This window comes from Perognathus longimembris, chromosome 4, assembly GCF_023159225.1.
Source record: "Perognathus longimembris pacificus isolate PPM17 chromosome 4, ASM2315922v1, whole genome shotgun sequence".
Classification (NCBI taxonomy): domain Eukaryota; kingdom Metazoa; phylum Chordata; class Mammalia; order Rodentia; family Heteromyidae; genus Perognathus; species Perognathus longimembris.
The window spans coordinates 4,262,484-4,279,765 of record NC_063164.1 but is presented as its reverse complement, the minus strand read 5'-3'; the positions used below and the strand labels follow the sequence as shown (position 1 = coordinate 4,279,765).

General features: G+C 49.9%; 1 long non-coding RNA gene across 1 annotated transcript; it reads left to right on the top strand.

Moving 5' to 3' along the window:
* Window positions 1-2,019: 2,019 nt before the first annotated feature.
* On the top strand, window positions 2,020-8,797 carry LOC125349885. Its single transcript, XR_007210654.1, has 3 exons — window positions 2,020-2,128; window positions 3,739-3,743; window positions 8,785-8,797. It is a non-coding gene; the product is annotated as an uncharacterized LOC125349885 (long non-coding RNA).
* Window positions 8,798-17,282: the final 8,485 nt, after the last annotated feature.

The following is a 17,282-nucleotide window of genomic DNA, read 5'->3' as shown; positions in this document are numbered from 1 at the left end:
GGACAGACACCCCTAAGGGTCCTCACGAAACCCACCAAACACACAAACAAACACAGAAACCCTCCTTGTCCAAAATTGCTTCTTGAAGATTTTCTGATTTAATAATAGCGAAGAAGGGCTTAAGAGTGTGGCTCCAGGGTGGACTGTACGTCCAGTACGAAGCAAGAGGCCTTGCGTTCAAACCCTAGAACTGCCAAAAAAATGTTTACTGGAGGCACGGCTCAGGTGGTAGAGTGCCAGCCAAGCAAACAGGATGAGAAAGCATGAGCATGAGGCCCTGAGTTCAATAGCTCTGTGTGTGTGTGTGTGAGAGAGCGCGTGTGCCTACACACAGGCGAGAGCAAGGGGGAGAGAGAGAGAGGGAGAGAGAGAGAGAGAGAGAGAGAGAGAGAGAGAGAGAGAGAGAGAGAGAGAGAGGGAGAGGGAGAGGGAGAGACTGAGCTCCTCGGTGTATCACTGCTGGTTGGAACACTCCAAGCCCATGGGTCCCGTGCCAGGGCCCACACTCGTAATCCTAGCCACTCAGGAGGCTGAGACCTGAGCACCTTGGTTCGAAGCCAACTGGAGTACAGAAGTCAGCTGGAGGCCTGGCTCACGTACTAGAGTGCAGTGCGAAGTAGAAAGCTGAGCAGAATAGAGAGGCCTTGAGTTCAGTCCCCAGTACTGGCACGCGCGCGCACGCACGCACGCACACACGCACGCACGCACGCACGCACACAACGATGATAATAGTACTTTGCCCCAGACCAGGATCTTTGTCCACGTTTCTTTCCATGACGATGGAGGTGAGGTGACAGTGCATTTTCCTGCACCCACGACCTGCCAAGATGGCCCCCAGGGCCCCCAGGGCCCCAGGGCACCGCAGAGTCCTCCATGGGCTGGTGAGATGACACATGGTCAACGTTTGCACCGGAGCCTGCAGACCCAGCGCCTCCGCCTCCCACCATGGGGACAAAGCAGGCTCTTCCTCCACGCAGCAAGCCGCGGTCCTTGCCGGGCACTTGGTGACTGGGATCTGCAAGCCCAGGTTTAAGACCGACACAGAACCAGCGGGTTTCAGTCCCTCCCGTGACTACACTGGCCGTGGAGAGGGCGGTGCTCCCGGAGAAGGCTCTGCGGACAATACGTGGTGGACCGAGATGCCAGAAAGCAATCCTACCCAGGCACCATCTTTCCCCAGTTCCTCTCTGTCCGTCTGCCTCCTTCGTCCTCCATGAGCAAGGTCAAGGGCAAGGTTACAGAAGGATGAAGACAAAAGACTACTTCCCTCAAGATCCCTCCTCTCCATCACATCCAGGGTGCTGAGAGCGCGGGACAGAGGAGTGGTGGCGAATGCAGACACCATGCCCCCAGTTCAAAGTGACCATCGGGTGGGGGGTGGGGACGTGTGCCAGGAATCCCGGCGCTCGGGAGGGAGAGACCGGAGGATCACACGTTCCGGTCCAGTCTTATGCTAGGCCCCTCTCCCAATTTTTTAAATTAAATTAAATTTGGAAAATTTTTTTAAAATGTGATCATTGTTAATGAAGGCTATCAGCACAGGGTTTTGGTCTAACATCAACTGATAAAAGCAAATGTAAATTCAGGGTGCCTGTCTGTTTTCCTGTTGGAAACATGAAAATAGAAAGAAAAAGAAAAGCAATTGACCAGAGAGGCTAACAGCAACACATTTGGTTGTGTTGTAACTGTTATTTAATGCCGATGGATATACTGAACGTGAAACTGACCCCCAAGCCCAAACTTCGGGAGTTGTGCACCCAGGTGTAACCGTCACCCACTCACGCCAAACACAGAGCGCTGCCGGAGGACAGAGGAGGAGGCCGATTACACGGAGGCCTCGGAAGAAGGGGGCTCAGCCCGCCTTCAGCCGTCTGGACCGCGGGGTGCAGACGCGACAAAGAGAGAGGGGCAGGAGAGCGGAGCGCAGAATTGGTTAACTAGTTCTCATCAAGGCCTGGCCTGGATGATCCCGATTTCACTCCTGGAGGAGAAATTGATGTCGCTGCCCTCACCGGCTGGGGTAAAAGAATGGCATTCGCAGGGGAATGGTCAGATCTTGAACAAATAATGTTGAGCGAGACAAGCCTAGAACACAGAGGACAACGGCGCATGGTCTCCCTGATAGGTGGTTGTTGGGGGGAGGGGGGGGAAGAACAGTAGAGATCATGTCTGTAAAATAACAGACTTCTTTACAAATGGTATGTCCACATGTTTTGGTTAGCGACTTTACATTATGTCTCTAAAACCAAGCAACTACTAAATAAACATAAAAAGGTCTAGGATAAACCTATCAGAGGATCACAATAACTCAACAGCTATGTACACGTGATTACATAAGATGAGGCTAAGCAAAATGAACTCCAAGAGATGGAGACGGGAGGACTTTATTGCTGTCATTATGTTTGATGTACTAGGTGAATTTCCTGTGGGGTACCCCCTGTGGTCACTGTATATGATTTTGGTACACTGGATAATATATATATATATATATATATATATATATATATATATGCTTATCTGAACTAAGGAAGGGAAAGGAAAATGAGGGACAGTGTAATAAACATGACAAGAAATGTACTCACTGCCTTATTATGTAACTGTACCCCCTCTGTACATCACCTTGTCCATAAAATTTAATTTAAAAAAAAAAAGCCATCCTTGCTGCTGGCAGTCTACCCTGGGGAGACTCTGCTATTCCTTGGGGGAAGTTTTAGTCCCTCCTCCTAAGGATCTTATGGGTCTGCCCTGACCTTCCCAGATCCCAAGGTGACTGCCGAGCCACAGCAGAGACAACGGCTGGGAGCCGAGACACACAAAATGGCAGCAGGAAGGCCACGCTTTTCTCCAGCTTTTAGTTATGTCATGGGCCCAGGCCACGTGGGTTTCATCAAAAGCAGCTGGGAAGCCCCTCTTACAGAAGGGGTACCACGCTGGCTGTCGTGATGTATCCAGCGCGATTCCTCACAAGCTTTGTCACTAGAGAAAGCTGTCCCATAGGCACGCACACGTTCAGTTCCCAGTGGTAGAACCTCAGGGCACTTACGACATCGCCAACGGAACCACCGAGGCGCGGCTGCGATTAGAACAGACCAGCTTTTGGGACAGGCTTTTGAAGACAAGGACAGGCTCTGGATTACAGCGTGGGTACAAAAATGAGGTTAACAATTATTTTACTTTTTAAAGACATAATTATAACATGTAGATATGCTCTATTAAAAGTCCTTATCTGTGAGAGGTGAATTTACATAAAAACACCACACCTGACATTTCCTTCAGAAGTTGTTGGTTTTTTTTTTTTAATAAATGTTAAATTCAGCAAAATGAGACAGGGTTAGAAAAATGATACGAATTATCGAAGCTGAGGTTGAGTCGTTTTCACAGGATGTTTCAGTGTTGGGTTTGCTGTGGCTTTTTGTGGCAATGGGATGGAATCCAGGGCCTCGGGACTGTAAGGCTAGAGCAACCTCAACACTGCAGTTTTTAATTTCAAAATGTCTTTAAAGTTTTCTGCAAGTAAGAAATGAATCAACATCATTGATGGGGAAATGAAAATAAACTAGTATCTTCATGTGGGGCTGGGAGCATCTTCCCGACACTGGGCACTGAGATTTACGAGATTCCTTTCCTCTGTCAGCCCGAGCTCGTGCTGTTCCTTTGTGTGTCCCAGTCCGAAGAACAAGTGTTGGGTATTTGCATGGAGAGAGATGTTGAACTTTTCTCGACTTTCTTCTTCGGAAGAGTGTGTCCCCTCTTCTATTCCGTCTCCTTCTCTTTATCCTTCTCGTTCTGTTTCTTTTTCTTCTTCTTCCTTCTCCTTCTCTGCTCCTTCTCTTCACGTCCTTCTCCTCTCTCCTTCTTCTTTTCCTCCTTCTCCTCTTCCACTTCCTTTCTTTTTCCTGACTATGAGATCATTTGTTTTCCTCTGCCACACAACCCTGCCACAACTGGTGGTTCACCAGGCCTTAAAACAACAGGGCCAACTGACCACGGAAATGTAAAGTGGTCAACCCAAATAAACCTTTTCTTTGAGAAGAAGTTCATCTTCTCAAAACTTTTAACAGAGAGCGGACTGGCACATTAAATAAACCTCTTTATTTTTAATGCTCAATTTGTTTTAAATACCCCCCAAAATGTCATAGCAGTGCCAAACAGACTAACACATTGCCTGACGAATACATGTAAAATAGAGACTTCAAACTCTACTTAAGTCTGCAGTGGTTTCAACTTTAAAATATAGGAAATTTGAGTATTTTCAAACTCAGAGTCTATACGTACGAATACAGAGCACTTATGTCCCCAGGTAACTTCGATCAGGACACCTTCTTTGTTTCTCAGTTTCTTGGATACCAAAGCCAAGGACAAAATACAGATGATACTTAGTACCTAAAAATGAAATCAGAAATCTGTGTTTCTGTTCACAAGGCTATTAAGCAACAATAATATACAGCATTTTCCGCCCCTGCCCTGTGTTTTAAAACCCCGATGAAATATAAATGAAAACTTTCCGAATGAATTGGCTACGATGTCTCAAGAATATATATTATTAATGATAAATCAATGATCGGTTTTCTGGGAGGTTAAAAAAATATGCTCTGGGCATTTTGTTTTCTAAAGAACTAACATAGAGTGGGGGGGCAGAGGGCGGGGCTGACTTTCCTCCCATGATGCCTTGGGCCCGCTTTCGTCCTCTCCTGTTCTTCCATTAAGATGCTCTTTTCGCGCAGTTTCCACTGCACTCGAAGCTAAGACTATCAATGAATGCTTGGCCACAATCCAGGAGGGATTTCTGCCCATGGCAGTGCAGAGGAGGCTAGACTGAGAAATTCATTAGCTGATGTATACAATGTGGTTTGTGAAACAGTACCAAGGTCGGACCCGGGAAGCTAGACCCAAGGAGAACTCAGCAGAGCACTCGAAACAAGATGGGAAGAGAACCACCTCCTTCTCTGCCAGCTCCAGTCTGGCCACACGGGTGGGTGTATGCAGCTCTTCTTCTAGGCAGGAGGACCAAGCGGAGCCCCGCATGCCAACTGAAACGTTTCATTAAGAAGTGTGGTGAGGGGCTCTCCCCCTAGCTTGGGATTTGAGGAGAGAATTCTGTCCCCCACAGGAAATTTAAGACCTAAGAGAAAGCAAAATAGTTAAAAAAGCAAAATAGTTAAAAAATAGTTAAAAAAGAAATGTGTGTCCTTGATGAGATTTACCTAGAACGAAAGGACGAAGTGGACTTTGTACAAGTGAGCAAAGATGTGCTTGGCACACGCAGGTGACGCACAGCAGGGCTGTGCATCACAGAGCACAACCACGTGGGAAGTCAGTAAGGAGGGTCCTTCAAAAGCCTCACGATAGATCCAGGACACGAACCTGCTGTACACACCGCCGGGCACGCACCTCAGCGTGCCACAGGGATGCCGGCACACCGGGTTTACAGCAGCGTTGTTTCCAAGCAGGGGCACGGCTGACGGACCAAGAAAACAGTAGGTACACATAGACAATGGAGAATTCTTTGGCCGTAAAGAAGAATGGCATTGCGTCACTCGCAGGAAAATGGGTGGAACTGGAGATCATCAAGCTGAGTAAAATAAGTAAGAAATCTCTCATCTTCTCTCACACGTGTAGAACCTAAACCTGAGAGGGAAAAGTGAATGACAGAATGAATGTTCGCGTCTGTGGAAGAAGATGCGGCAAGGGGATATGGTGAAGTACTTTATGCTTATGTATAAAAACAGAATGATAAACTCTGCTGGAATTGTTTAAAAGTGGGGGAAGGGAAGATGAAAAAGGGTAGTGGAGGGTGAACTTGACCAATGAACCTATATGCGTATATGAAAATATCACAATGAAACCCTTTCGCATGATCAATATACAACCATTAAAAATGGGATCAGACAAACTCATACGTAAGAAAAAATAAACCAAGTATTATCTCCCATTGATAAAGATAAAATCATAATGAAACCAGCAACCATGAAACTTTTATTGCCAAATGAAGTTTCCATTGTTAAAATACACAAGAAGATGAGGAAAAATGATGATGGACTTTAATAAACTGAGGCAAGGTTTTCTTGGAAGCCAAGGGAGGAATGGAATGTTTTAAGAATCAGAAAATTTGGATATAGCCAACTAGGAGACGATCTTAGAACAAAGTAAAGGCTCCATACGAAAGAAAAAATGTATCCATCTTTTAAGCACCTATAGAAAATGTACCAAAGTGACTCTATTTTTTATTAGCACCAATTACTCGAACAGGCGTGTTTCTGGTTAAATACGTCCACCTGTAACAGGTGCATCTTCACCTGAGTGCCCTCCCTGGGGTCTCCTCTGCCCTCGCTCTTCTCAAACCCATCTCAAAGCGATTCTCACCAAGTACACAAGAGCACCTTGAATGCCCAACATGGCCAGCTTACAGAGGTGCGTTACGAACTTGGTAATGAAGCTGGAAAGTGGTCACTAAGATGTAAGCACAGTTGCTCAGTGGAAGTGGGCTGGGGCTATGAAATCCAAGCAAAGCAGACGAACAAGTAGAGATCATTTGCAAACCGTTCCACTGAACAATCTTCGCTTGGAAAGAAGTCTCGCTCCCTCCAGAAGCTGACGGCTCTCAATCATCGTCAGCAGCTCCGACACGGAGACCGTTCATTGCCACCCACGTGCACGGAGATCGCGTTGTTATTACCATTCAGAAATAGCAGTAGGGGGCTGGGGATATAGCCTAGTAGCAAGAGTGCCTGCCTCGTATACACGAGGCCCTAGGTTCGATTCCCCAACACCACATATACAGAAAACGGCCAGAAGCGGCGCTGTGGCTCAAGTGGCAGAGTGCTAGCCTTGAGAGGGAAGAAGCCAGGGACAGTGCTCAGGCCCTGAGTCCAAGGCCCAGGCCTGGCCAAAAAAAAAAAAAAAAAAAAGAAATAGCAGTAGGAAGAGCAAGGGCAAAGCCAGAATACTAACAGCATGAACACAAGCTCCTATTTATTTATTTTTTTTTAAGAAATAAACCAATGACCAAAGGTAAATCTGTTGGGTGAAATTGTAGACGGTTACATTTGCTTCCTAAGGGCTCCTCCTCCTCACCTCCAGGGCTCCTCCCTCAGGAAACCATCTGGTGAACTTTGGATGGCTTCCAACACTCCTTTTTTGTTTTTACAAGCCCCACCTTCTTTCTCTGCCTTCCCCTGCCCACAAGAATGCCAGCGGTGGGGGTGTCTCAGAAGTCCCCAAGGGGCCTCTGGGTGACAGACGTGGGAACGAAAGCAGCGTTAGGGAAACGAAACCCCAGCGGGGGTAGGGGAAGAGCCTGAGAACCACAGGCATTTGAGACCCAAGAGCCAACATGGCTGGAAGCAGAGCCCCACACAGCCCCAGGGGCTGGCCGTCTTTGCAGGTGGTTTGATGCTTTGGTTTAGACCGGTGGGCAGTTGTGGGAGAGAGAACAGCACAGTTCTCAGTTGGGGGGGGGTCCGTGATTCCGCCCCAGGCACATTGGACCAATTCTGGGGACCTGCTTGGTGGTTACATGGGGTGGGTTGAAGCTGACGATGCTGCCCGATGTCCTGAGACACGTAGAACAGGCCACTGCCCGGGCTGAAGCTCACCAGCGTTGCAGGCAGGCAAACCACCTGCATTATCCCATAGGAGCGGGGCTGGGAGCCAGGGCCGTGCCCTGGCTTGTGAATGGGGTTTATGAGTGTGGGCGAGCCCTGGGACCATTGAGTGCGACCTTTGAACTCCAGTTTGAGGGGTTCCCCCCGCCTTGAGAAGAAAAACTGCTGAGTCCTAGTTAGGACTTGAAGGAAAATGGAAAAAAAAAAAGATGTCCACCACACCTTTCTGGCGTCGTCCGTGTGAGGTTGGGCCTTTTCCAACGACGTTTGACCAACATCACATCTCACGTCATCGCCGTTTTCTTCCCACCTTGGAGCTGTGGGGAGGAAACGTCCTGGTGACGGGGGACGGGTGGTCTCCCTCCCGAGTGCACGAGAAGCCAGGCGCAGGCGGTGAGAGCCAGGGCGGACAGCTGCCCGGCCCGCAGCCGGCTCTGCGACGGACGGCCGCTGGCCCGTCCCCCCCGGCGTCGGGGCCCCTGCGGGCCTGTGCGGGCTCTGCTTCCCCACGGCTGCTCTAGACGGGTGACCGCCTCCTGCTCATGGGGGGGGGGGGGTCCTGCCGGGGAAGGCGGGGTGGGAAGGAAGAGCCCCGCCCGGCACGCACACAAGGACTCATGGGGCTTTGGGGGACGTCCGTCTCCTATCCTGTTTCCTTTCAACGCTGAGTGTCACGCGCCCTTGCCCTGCTGTAGCCGGCGCGCGTGCGCCCCCGCGCCGATCAGCGCTCTGTTACGTCAGCGGGGATGGAAAGGGGTGTCGTAGCTTAGGAGGTTTCAGCCCACCGCGGATGGATTGGCCCCATTGCTTGGGGGCCTGTGTTGAAGCAGCGCAAATCCACACCGCTCGTGGCTAGGGAGTCGTAGAGAAAGGGAGGAAGGGAAGGCGCCCAGGGTCCCCCTTTGCCGATACACCGCCCCCCCCCCCACCATGACCTACAGCCTGAGTGGGTCATCAGCGCTCCCTCCTCCCCCCTGCTCCTCCTCACCCCCTCCCAACAGCACCGCAGGCCGAGGACGAAGCTCTCCCCCGCACGGCCCTTGGGGAACGGTTTTCACATAACAGCACTTTCTAAGCTCTGCGTTGTTGCGCCTGGAGAAACTGAGTCACAGGCACAAACCGACTCGTAGAAGGAAAAGACCACGTCACCACCAGGAAATGAAGCTCCCAGGAAAGCGAGTAGAGGAGAATCTGGGTCCGTGGGCGGGCTCTGTCGTCCATGAGGGTTTGTAAGATTCCTCCTACAGGAGGAGAAGCAAGATCGCGAATGAATCGTGGAGCCGAGGGACAAACACGGACGATCATGTTAGGTGATAATGGTATATTCATCACTATGTATCTATGAAGAAAAACGTGTAGAGGTGTGTGCCGGAACCTATCTAAATGTTATACAAATGCTTGCAGTGGTAAGCGTGTGTTGGTTTAACACATGCAACGTGACTAGCGGGTGCATTCTTCCATGCAAGAGGCATTACATTCGGGCATTTGCGTAGAAAAACGGTGGGTGGAACTTCCGGCATTTCTGCCCTTTGGAACCTGTACCTCTCAGAGGGGGAGGGGGGACCCTTGGCACCCTGCCATTTCAAACCTGATCTACCTACCTCTCGTTCCCTTGGCTACGTGGGCGTTCTGTGACTGCATCCAAGACACACCTGCACACCGGGAAGTCCGTGTGCTCGGGTCACGAGCACTGTCTCGACTCTAAAGCTGCAGTTTTTGTCAGTGCTCCATACCTAATGCCCTCCAAAGACCACACACACACACACACACACACACACACACACACACACACTTATGCTGCACATGCCCACGTTTGATCCAAGTCCCAACTGAGAGCAATCTTTGACCCCCCAAGTCCCCCCAGGACCCCCATGTCAGCAGCCAGACCCTCTCCCACCTGTATCCCCCAGAGAACTCAGGGGCCCGAGCTCGGGGGGGGGGGGGGGGGTGTCGGGGGCGGGTGTTAGCATGGCCACGCAGCAACGAGGAAAGGCCCAGTCTACAACGTGACATTCTGGAAAACCTCAGTGGGCCACGCCCCGGACCAATGATTCGGACAAAGGCTCTACTACAGACGTCTTCCTGTGGAGTTCATTCCTCACACCCAAGTGCGACCGGGAGGGACAGAGAGCCAAGGGCTGACCTTCACCTTGGCCCGAAGGCCACAGCTTCCCACACCTGGCAGCCGCCGTGCGGGGAGGGGCCGCCAGGGAAGAGCTTCGCTTGGCACCCAGCAGCCCCAGCCCGTGGGGTGATAAAACCCCCAATCCTGCCAGGCTCTGAGCAGCAGCCGGCCCTCGCCCGGCCGCCTGCCTCACTCTCCTAGGCGTGCTTTCATCTTCCCTTCCTGTTTGCTTATTCTTTGTGGCTGTTTTGTGGCCCCTGGGGCAGCGCCCTTATCCTAGCCATTGCACCCTGAGAAGCCGGGGATATCTAGAACACCCCCAACACTGGTCGAGAGCTCTGTGCCCACAGCTCCACTAGTCCCAGTGCGCACGCTGCCTTTTCCCCTCTTTGTCCTGGGTTTCTCGAGTCTCGGCCTGGCCCCAGGTCTCCTGTGACAGCCTTTGGGATCCAGGCGGTTGAAGATGACTCCCCACAGCTCCAGTCTTCCGCACACCTGCCGAGCGCCTAGGACACCGTCCACCGATTTCCAGTTCTTTCTTTTCATCCATCCGTCTTGGCCTCCTGCCCACAGGCCTATCAACATTCTGGCTTTCTCTGAGCAGCCCCATGCTGCCCTTGCTCTTGTCTTCTGAGTCAGCGCCCCCACAATCGCTGTTAGTGCTCTGATCTGAGCGCCGTTGGCCACTCCAGCCTCTCCAGCTTGGGACTGCTCCCCAGCTCCTGTATTTTCAGGGAGCTGCTGTCACAGCAGCCTCACTTCTCTGAACTGATTGTGGGTCTTGATCTGAAGTATCTTGTTTTCTCTTGACTTCGTTCTCACGCTACGATTGGCACAGACTTCCGACACCAGCTCTGGGGGCTCATTCCCCTGGTGGCAAGTCAGCAGTCGCTTCTGCAGGGGCCCCAGCTGGGCCCCTTCGAGCTCCACTCAGTCTAGACCCCTGCCCACCTGAAGCTGCTACAGGTAGGAGTCTCCGTCTCCAAAGCTGCCACCGCCTTCAAAGCCAGCCACGAACGCAGGTGGCCTGCCCGGCCGTAAATCAAGGTTCCCACAGCCCTCTCTGTGGTTTTGAGTAGTTTACTTGAGTGGTTCACAGGTCTCCGGGTGATACTGAACCTCTTACTATAAAGGATGTGACAACTCAAACAGTGTAACTCGAGTGAACAACCAACAACAAAAGTGCAACAAAACAAACAACAGAAAATGGGTATTGGAAAGAGGGAGGGTAGATCAATGAAGAGAGGAAGGGGGATATAGGCAAAATTCAATGCATAGCCCACAAAATGGAGAAAAGTGAAGGAAAGGGTAAATCAGGAGGGATGGTTGGGAATGTTGGAAGGGGTGATGTTGCCCATGAACCATTATATTTATAAACTGCCTTGTCCAATGGCAACTCCTTTGTTCAACTACTCAAAGACAATAAAAAATAATTTTTGAAGAAGGCTAGGAGGAAGATTCAGCTACAGGGCTTCCCAGGGCAGGAAGGACTGGGCATTGTCCTTCCTGACGACATGCCCCGTTCCAGGAGCTTCGGCTTACTGGAGAGGCTCCCAGAACCCTGGCCTCTGGGGGGTCATGAAGACATACATCATTGCAAAGGCCTGGTTGCTGATAAGCTGGTGGAAAACTCAGCAAAGCCTGTCCTGATTCTTCTCAGCCAGCCTCTCTCTCTCTCTCTCTCTCTCTCTCTCTCTCTCTCTCTCCATTCTTCCTCCCTCCAGGGGTGTCAGGCAGGGCCACTCTGGGGTGAGGAGGATGCTATTACCCACTAGGGTACAAGAATAGGTCAGAGAATTGCTTTACGGCTAGCTACAAGCAGAAGGAGAGGGAGGAGGACGGGAGTTTCTACGATGAGGAGGAAACACAGAGCAGGAACTAAGGACAAAGACCGAATGTGTATTTCACGATGTCACAACCTGTTGTTATTGTTGTTGCTGTTAGAACACCATAGGCTAGGACATTTATAGAGAAAAATGCCTTTCTTCTGGCTCTACAGGCTGGGCGGCCCTCGGGCAGGGGGAGGGGCCCTGAGGGGAGGGGCTCGGCGCTGAGCCTCCTCAGGGAGAAGGAGGGACAGGTGAGTGCGTGCAAAAGAGAGCAGGCCGGGTTTGCACGTCAGTTCCTAAAGGCTCCACTTATTTCTTTTTCCCTGGTCCTGGGCTTGAACTCAGGGCCTGGGTGCTGTCCCTGAGCCTCTTTGTGCTCAAAACTAACGCGCTACTACTTGAGCCACAGCACCCGTTCTGGCTTTTTCTGGGTCGTTTATTGGAAATAAGAGTCTTATGAGATCCTCAGATCTCAGCCTCCCGAGAAGCTAGGGTTACAGGCGTGAGCCAGCAGCACCGGGCTCCTACTTCTTTACATTGTGACCATGATTGAATTCCTAGAGCACTTCTATTTCAGAGGAGACACTGCCTCTAGGTGGGGTGTGTGTGTGCACACGCACGCGCGCGTGCGCACCTGCCCAGCTAAACAGCCCCAAGGACACGTGAGAGAAGCCAGAACCACAGGCTCATTTCTCTTCCTGCCCAATCTAACGTGTGACTGTTTGTTTCATCTTTAAGGAACGAGACTGGCCACGTAACTTGCAAGCTCCAGCAGGAAGCAGATCGGCAGGGGTCTCTTGTCCACGAACATCAAGAAGTAAGAAGGGAAACACCACGACACCCAGCCCTCTGCACGGGGAGTGGCGGGGCTGAGCAGAAGACACGCGTCCAGCTGCAGAGACAACCTTCCCAAGCCTCGTGACACGGTTCCTGCGTTGCCTGAGCACGGCCATGCTGGGATCAGAGCTTTGGACCCCGGGCCCAAACTCCAGACCATGGCCAGGTCAGGCTTACACACCCACTCTTACATACAAATAAGGAGACAGGGCAGAGAGGAGAGCAAGCAGGAGATGCCCGGGCTGTGCGCGGGCAGCCAGGGGAAGATGGCCCGCCTGCCTGTTCAGCGCTTCTTCAGCCTTCGGCAGGGTGCAGATGTTTGCCTTTGGTTAAGTGGGGGGGGGGGGGGGGGGGAGCTGGGGTCGGGGCTCAGAAGGTACCCAGAGTCAAAACTCGCTGTCTCAGGCTGCCCAGAGGTGGTCGGAGGCCGCCAGAGGTCGTCGGATGTGGTCCGATCGTCCGTCTCGGAGGGCAGATGAGCTGACGCTCAGGGCCCCTGGACAGCATCATGGCCTGGCGGTCAGAAACCAGACGTCAAGGATGGTTCTGAGCATCTGTCCTCTGCCCCTCCCGAGCCCCTTCAAGTCTTGATAACCTTTCTGTGACCCTGGGGAGAGGCTTTGCAGAAGGGATCATACTGGGAATTAACGACCAGTCAATAGAGTGTCACCTTTCAAAATACCTAATGATCATAGGGGCCACCAATCAAGAGCCCCGCGCAGGGCGTGAGGACCTCGAGCCTCGGCGTGAGCCCGTGACTGAGAGACGGCTCTTCTGCATGAAGTTCTTTGCATCTATCTGGTCGTCTTCAGACAACGCGAGACACTGGCACTGAAGCTGCCACGCTCGTGGGCCCTGCCTGCGACTGAGCTGCAACCCCGGAACAGTAGGAGAAAGGGGATTGATTGGTCAAGACAGGCTTCGTTCCGGGAAGAGGAACTGATCCCTGGCAAGTGATCGGATCTCTTCCCGACTCCTTCCTGGTTTCCCAGTTGGACGAGACTGCAGGGGAGAATGGCGCAGGGTGAAGGACCCGGATACAGAATGCAAGCGGCTAGGATGCCTAGCCTCCTCCCCAGACAACTCTCTCCTGGTTAATGCGTGGGGCCACACAGGAAGTCGGTATTCCCGAGCGGGGGAGAAGGGTGACACTGACCAAGATACATTGTATTCATAAACTGCTTCAGTATAGGGCACCTCCTTTGTTACACCCCCCTAAAGATAATTTCAACAATAAATGATGGTTTTGAGAAAAAAAAATAAGTCAGTATTCTCCAAGGGGGGAAAAAAAAGAGAGTGCATCTGTCTTCCAATTCAACAAGGCTTTATCTGCCCGTGGCACAAAGGCAGGACAGGTGTCAATTTGAGTCCAGCCTGAGTTACATTACTGAGAGATCCTATAAAAAAAAAAAAATGTTTTCTTTCTTAATACATCAAAGACACAGCAAGCATAACCTCCCTGGTTGGCCTGAACGTTCCACCAGGCTCTGGGGAGGTAAAGAAATAAGGGAAGGCATGGAACAGCAGAGCTCCATAGCCCCCCAGCGCTATGGGCCCAGACCAACTGTCGTAAACGTCTCTGGGCTCGCTGCGGAGCCTGTGATTCAGGATCTTCCCCCAGGCGCCCTGGCCAAGTCCAGTCACTTCCTGGCTGGGATGGCCTACCTCCTCTGAAGCCACTTACTCATGCAACGCAGTGAGGACCAGAGGGTTCCTGAAGTAGATTCTTCTTCATTCAAAATGGTGGCCACCTCGTGACCCACTCACTGCAAAGAACTCTGGAGCTGGAGCTTTGCCTCCAAGGAGCTCTTGGCTTTCAAGACATTCCCTCCACTTCTCTGAGCTCCTTATTTTTATTTAAATTGTAAATGGACTTAATACTCTTGTCACCCAGAAGTTATTTTTTTTATGAGAGTTAAGTACGAAAATACTTTGAAACATTTAGCTGGATGAAATGTCAGGTGGGTCCTGGGTGTTGTGTTTGTGGGTAGAAGCAATGCTAGGATAAATCATTTGCTTGTCTGTGCCTGTCCTGGGGCTTGAACTCGGGGCCTGGGTGCTGTCCCTGAGGGATGTTTTTTCCTCAAGATGGCACTTGAGCTACAGTTCTACTTCCAGCCTTTTTTTGGGGGTGGGGGTGGGGCGGTGGTATTGGAGATAGAAGTCTAATGGACATTTCTGTGTGAGCAATCCCCAAATCTGAGTAGCTAGGGTTACAAGCTACCTACGGCCTGTGGTAAATAATTTTGTGCATCTTTGGGCACATCTCTGCTTATTCTAACAGGGGATGCTGTTCAATGACTAGCAATGTACTGCAGGTTGAAGACTTCCAGTCTAGATGTCTAGAACCTCCCCCCCCAAAAAAAATCCAAGTTTTGGAATAGTTGCCCTGGGGACTGGAGCCAAGTAAGTATAAAATTCACATATGTCTTATATACACCTTATGAGCATAGTCTACAATTACTTTCATACAATATTTTGAGTCATTTTGCACAGGAAGTGAAATTTCATGGTGTGAAATTTTCTCCTTGAGGTCATTGTGCACAAAGCTTTGGATTTTGGAGTTCTGAGATATTTTCAGATTAAGGATGGATGTTCAATCCATAGTTTCCTAAGTAGAACTTTGGGGAACAATAGATATGCTTTTATTCTTTCGTGTGTGTGTGTGTGTGTGTGTGTGTATGAGCACATGTGTGTGTGCAAGAGCTAGAGAGAGAGAGAGAGAGTAGCCTAGGCTCACTTCAAATTCTTAATCCTCCTGCTTCAACTTGAAAAATACTGGGATTACAAGTGCACACCATCATGCCAGGTCAATATGAAGATTTCTGAAGCCAAATTATCCTCTACAGATGTTGTTCATAGCATTGTAGATGAGTACTGTCCCCTGCTACCTTGCTCAACATTGAGTGTTACCCTTTATTGTTCTATTTGCAAATTCAGTCTAATTTAAGCCCATGTTTCCTAGTAGTCTAGTAATGCCGATATTATATTTTTTAATATATGTGTTTATAATGCCCTTGAAACTCTCCTTTTGCAGGATCTATGTCCTTAGACAGAGATGAGCAGAAAGCCCTCTACATAGGGCAGGGGTACAAGAAGGCTCAGCTAAGCTGCCACTTAGCTGCTGCTTCTTTGTTTAGATTTTCCACTTGGTGTTTTTCTTTGTTTAGTTTGGTTTTGGGTGTGGTACTGAGTTTTGAACTCCGGATCTGGGTACTGTGTCTTATCTTTTCCTTCAAGATAGGCACTCTACCCCCTCAGGCTTCTGGCTTTTTGGTGGCTAATTTGGAGATAAGAGTCACATGAACTCTCCTGTCTGGACTGGCCCGGAGCTGCCGTCCTTGTATCACAACTTCCTGAGTAACTAGGATGACAGCGTGAGCCGCCAGGGCTCATCTTCAGATTCTGCATTTGCAATCGTCGGGATTTTCCTGAGTTCATTTCACACATTGCTTCTGATGACATTTTGTAATACATGACAAGTTTTTAATGTCATGCTAATCAGAGAATTAAAGCACTGGATGAAAGCTTGCTAGTATTTATACCATCCAAAATATATACCCTGTCTGATTTGCGGCTTGAATTTTTCTCCCATTTTCCTGCATATGGACACCTACACGCGTACACATATGTGTGTATATATATATACATATATATAATATGAAAATTTCCACATTTTACAATGCTAGTTACATGTTGAACGCTCTGACCTTGTAGACCCATTTGGTAGTAAGGTAAGCAAGTTTCCCATTCATGCTAATTTATAGATTTTGGTTGTTGTTAGTGTCACTTTGGTAAATGTTACTTTCCACAGGGATATAGAAATGTTTTAATGTTAACCTCCTTCTCCTGTGGTTCCCATGACTTCTTCTTAATTTTTCATGATTATGCTTCCTTTGGGTTTTTCATTAGTTTTTCCCATGGCCGTACCTATTTCTCTCAGGATCAACGCCTCAGCCTCTGGGGTGAGCAAGGCGACCCTGGCACCCCATCGGGGTGTCTGGACAAAGTCACTGGATGTGGGCGTGCAAACAAGTTCTTCCCCACCTCTTCCCAGAACCCTAAAAGATGAAATCCTTTGTTCTTCTGGAGTAGCTTTAAGCAAAAGCCATCACTTTGGTTGTCTGCAAAGAATAGCACGTACTGGCACTTGCACGGGGAACCCAGGGCTCCTCTTGCTGGCTTCTTATCCATTCCTCAGGGCACCAGGCTGCCAGCGGGTCCTGGCTTGTTCCGCTTATTTGTGTGACTGGGGTGGGGGGAGGGGGGGCCTGTAGCACCCTGCTCTGTCCTAATTCACGGGGCCTTTCCAATGGAAACTTCAAAGGGCCGAGCTTGGAGTGTGAGCCTGGCTTAGCATTTGTGAAAGCCACTGAAAGACTTGAAAGGCAAGTCCAACAGTTCCCTGAGAAACTACCATTGATTCTGCAGCTTCTGATCCTTCCAGGGGGAAGTGCCTGCCACTCTTTGGCTTTGGGTTTTTAGCAAGTGTTGGAAACGGCTCTAATAAGCTCTGCTAGCCATAGGGTCTGGAAGAAAGAAAAAAAACTCTACAGAAAATGCTTAATTTTCTCCTTCCCGCAGAAGCTTCATGAAGGAAACTGAGCCCACGGGGTGAAAGGCGACTCAGAAAAGAGACCATTGCCTCAGAAAATAATTAGTTTGAATTCTCAGAGCTGCACATAAAAATTACATTTCTTTTATATACCGGGACACACATCAGAAAGCTTGAGCAGCTTTAAACTGTGAGGTTTTTGAGAACTTGCTTCAGGGTCAACTTCCTAAGTAGCATTGCATTCAGTTTTTATGCACAGCAGACTATTTTTAAACGTGAGCTCAACTTGAAAGTGGCCTTTCCTTTGGAAAGTAATGGGGTTCCTCTGCCTT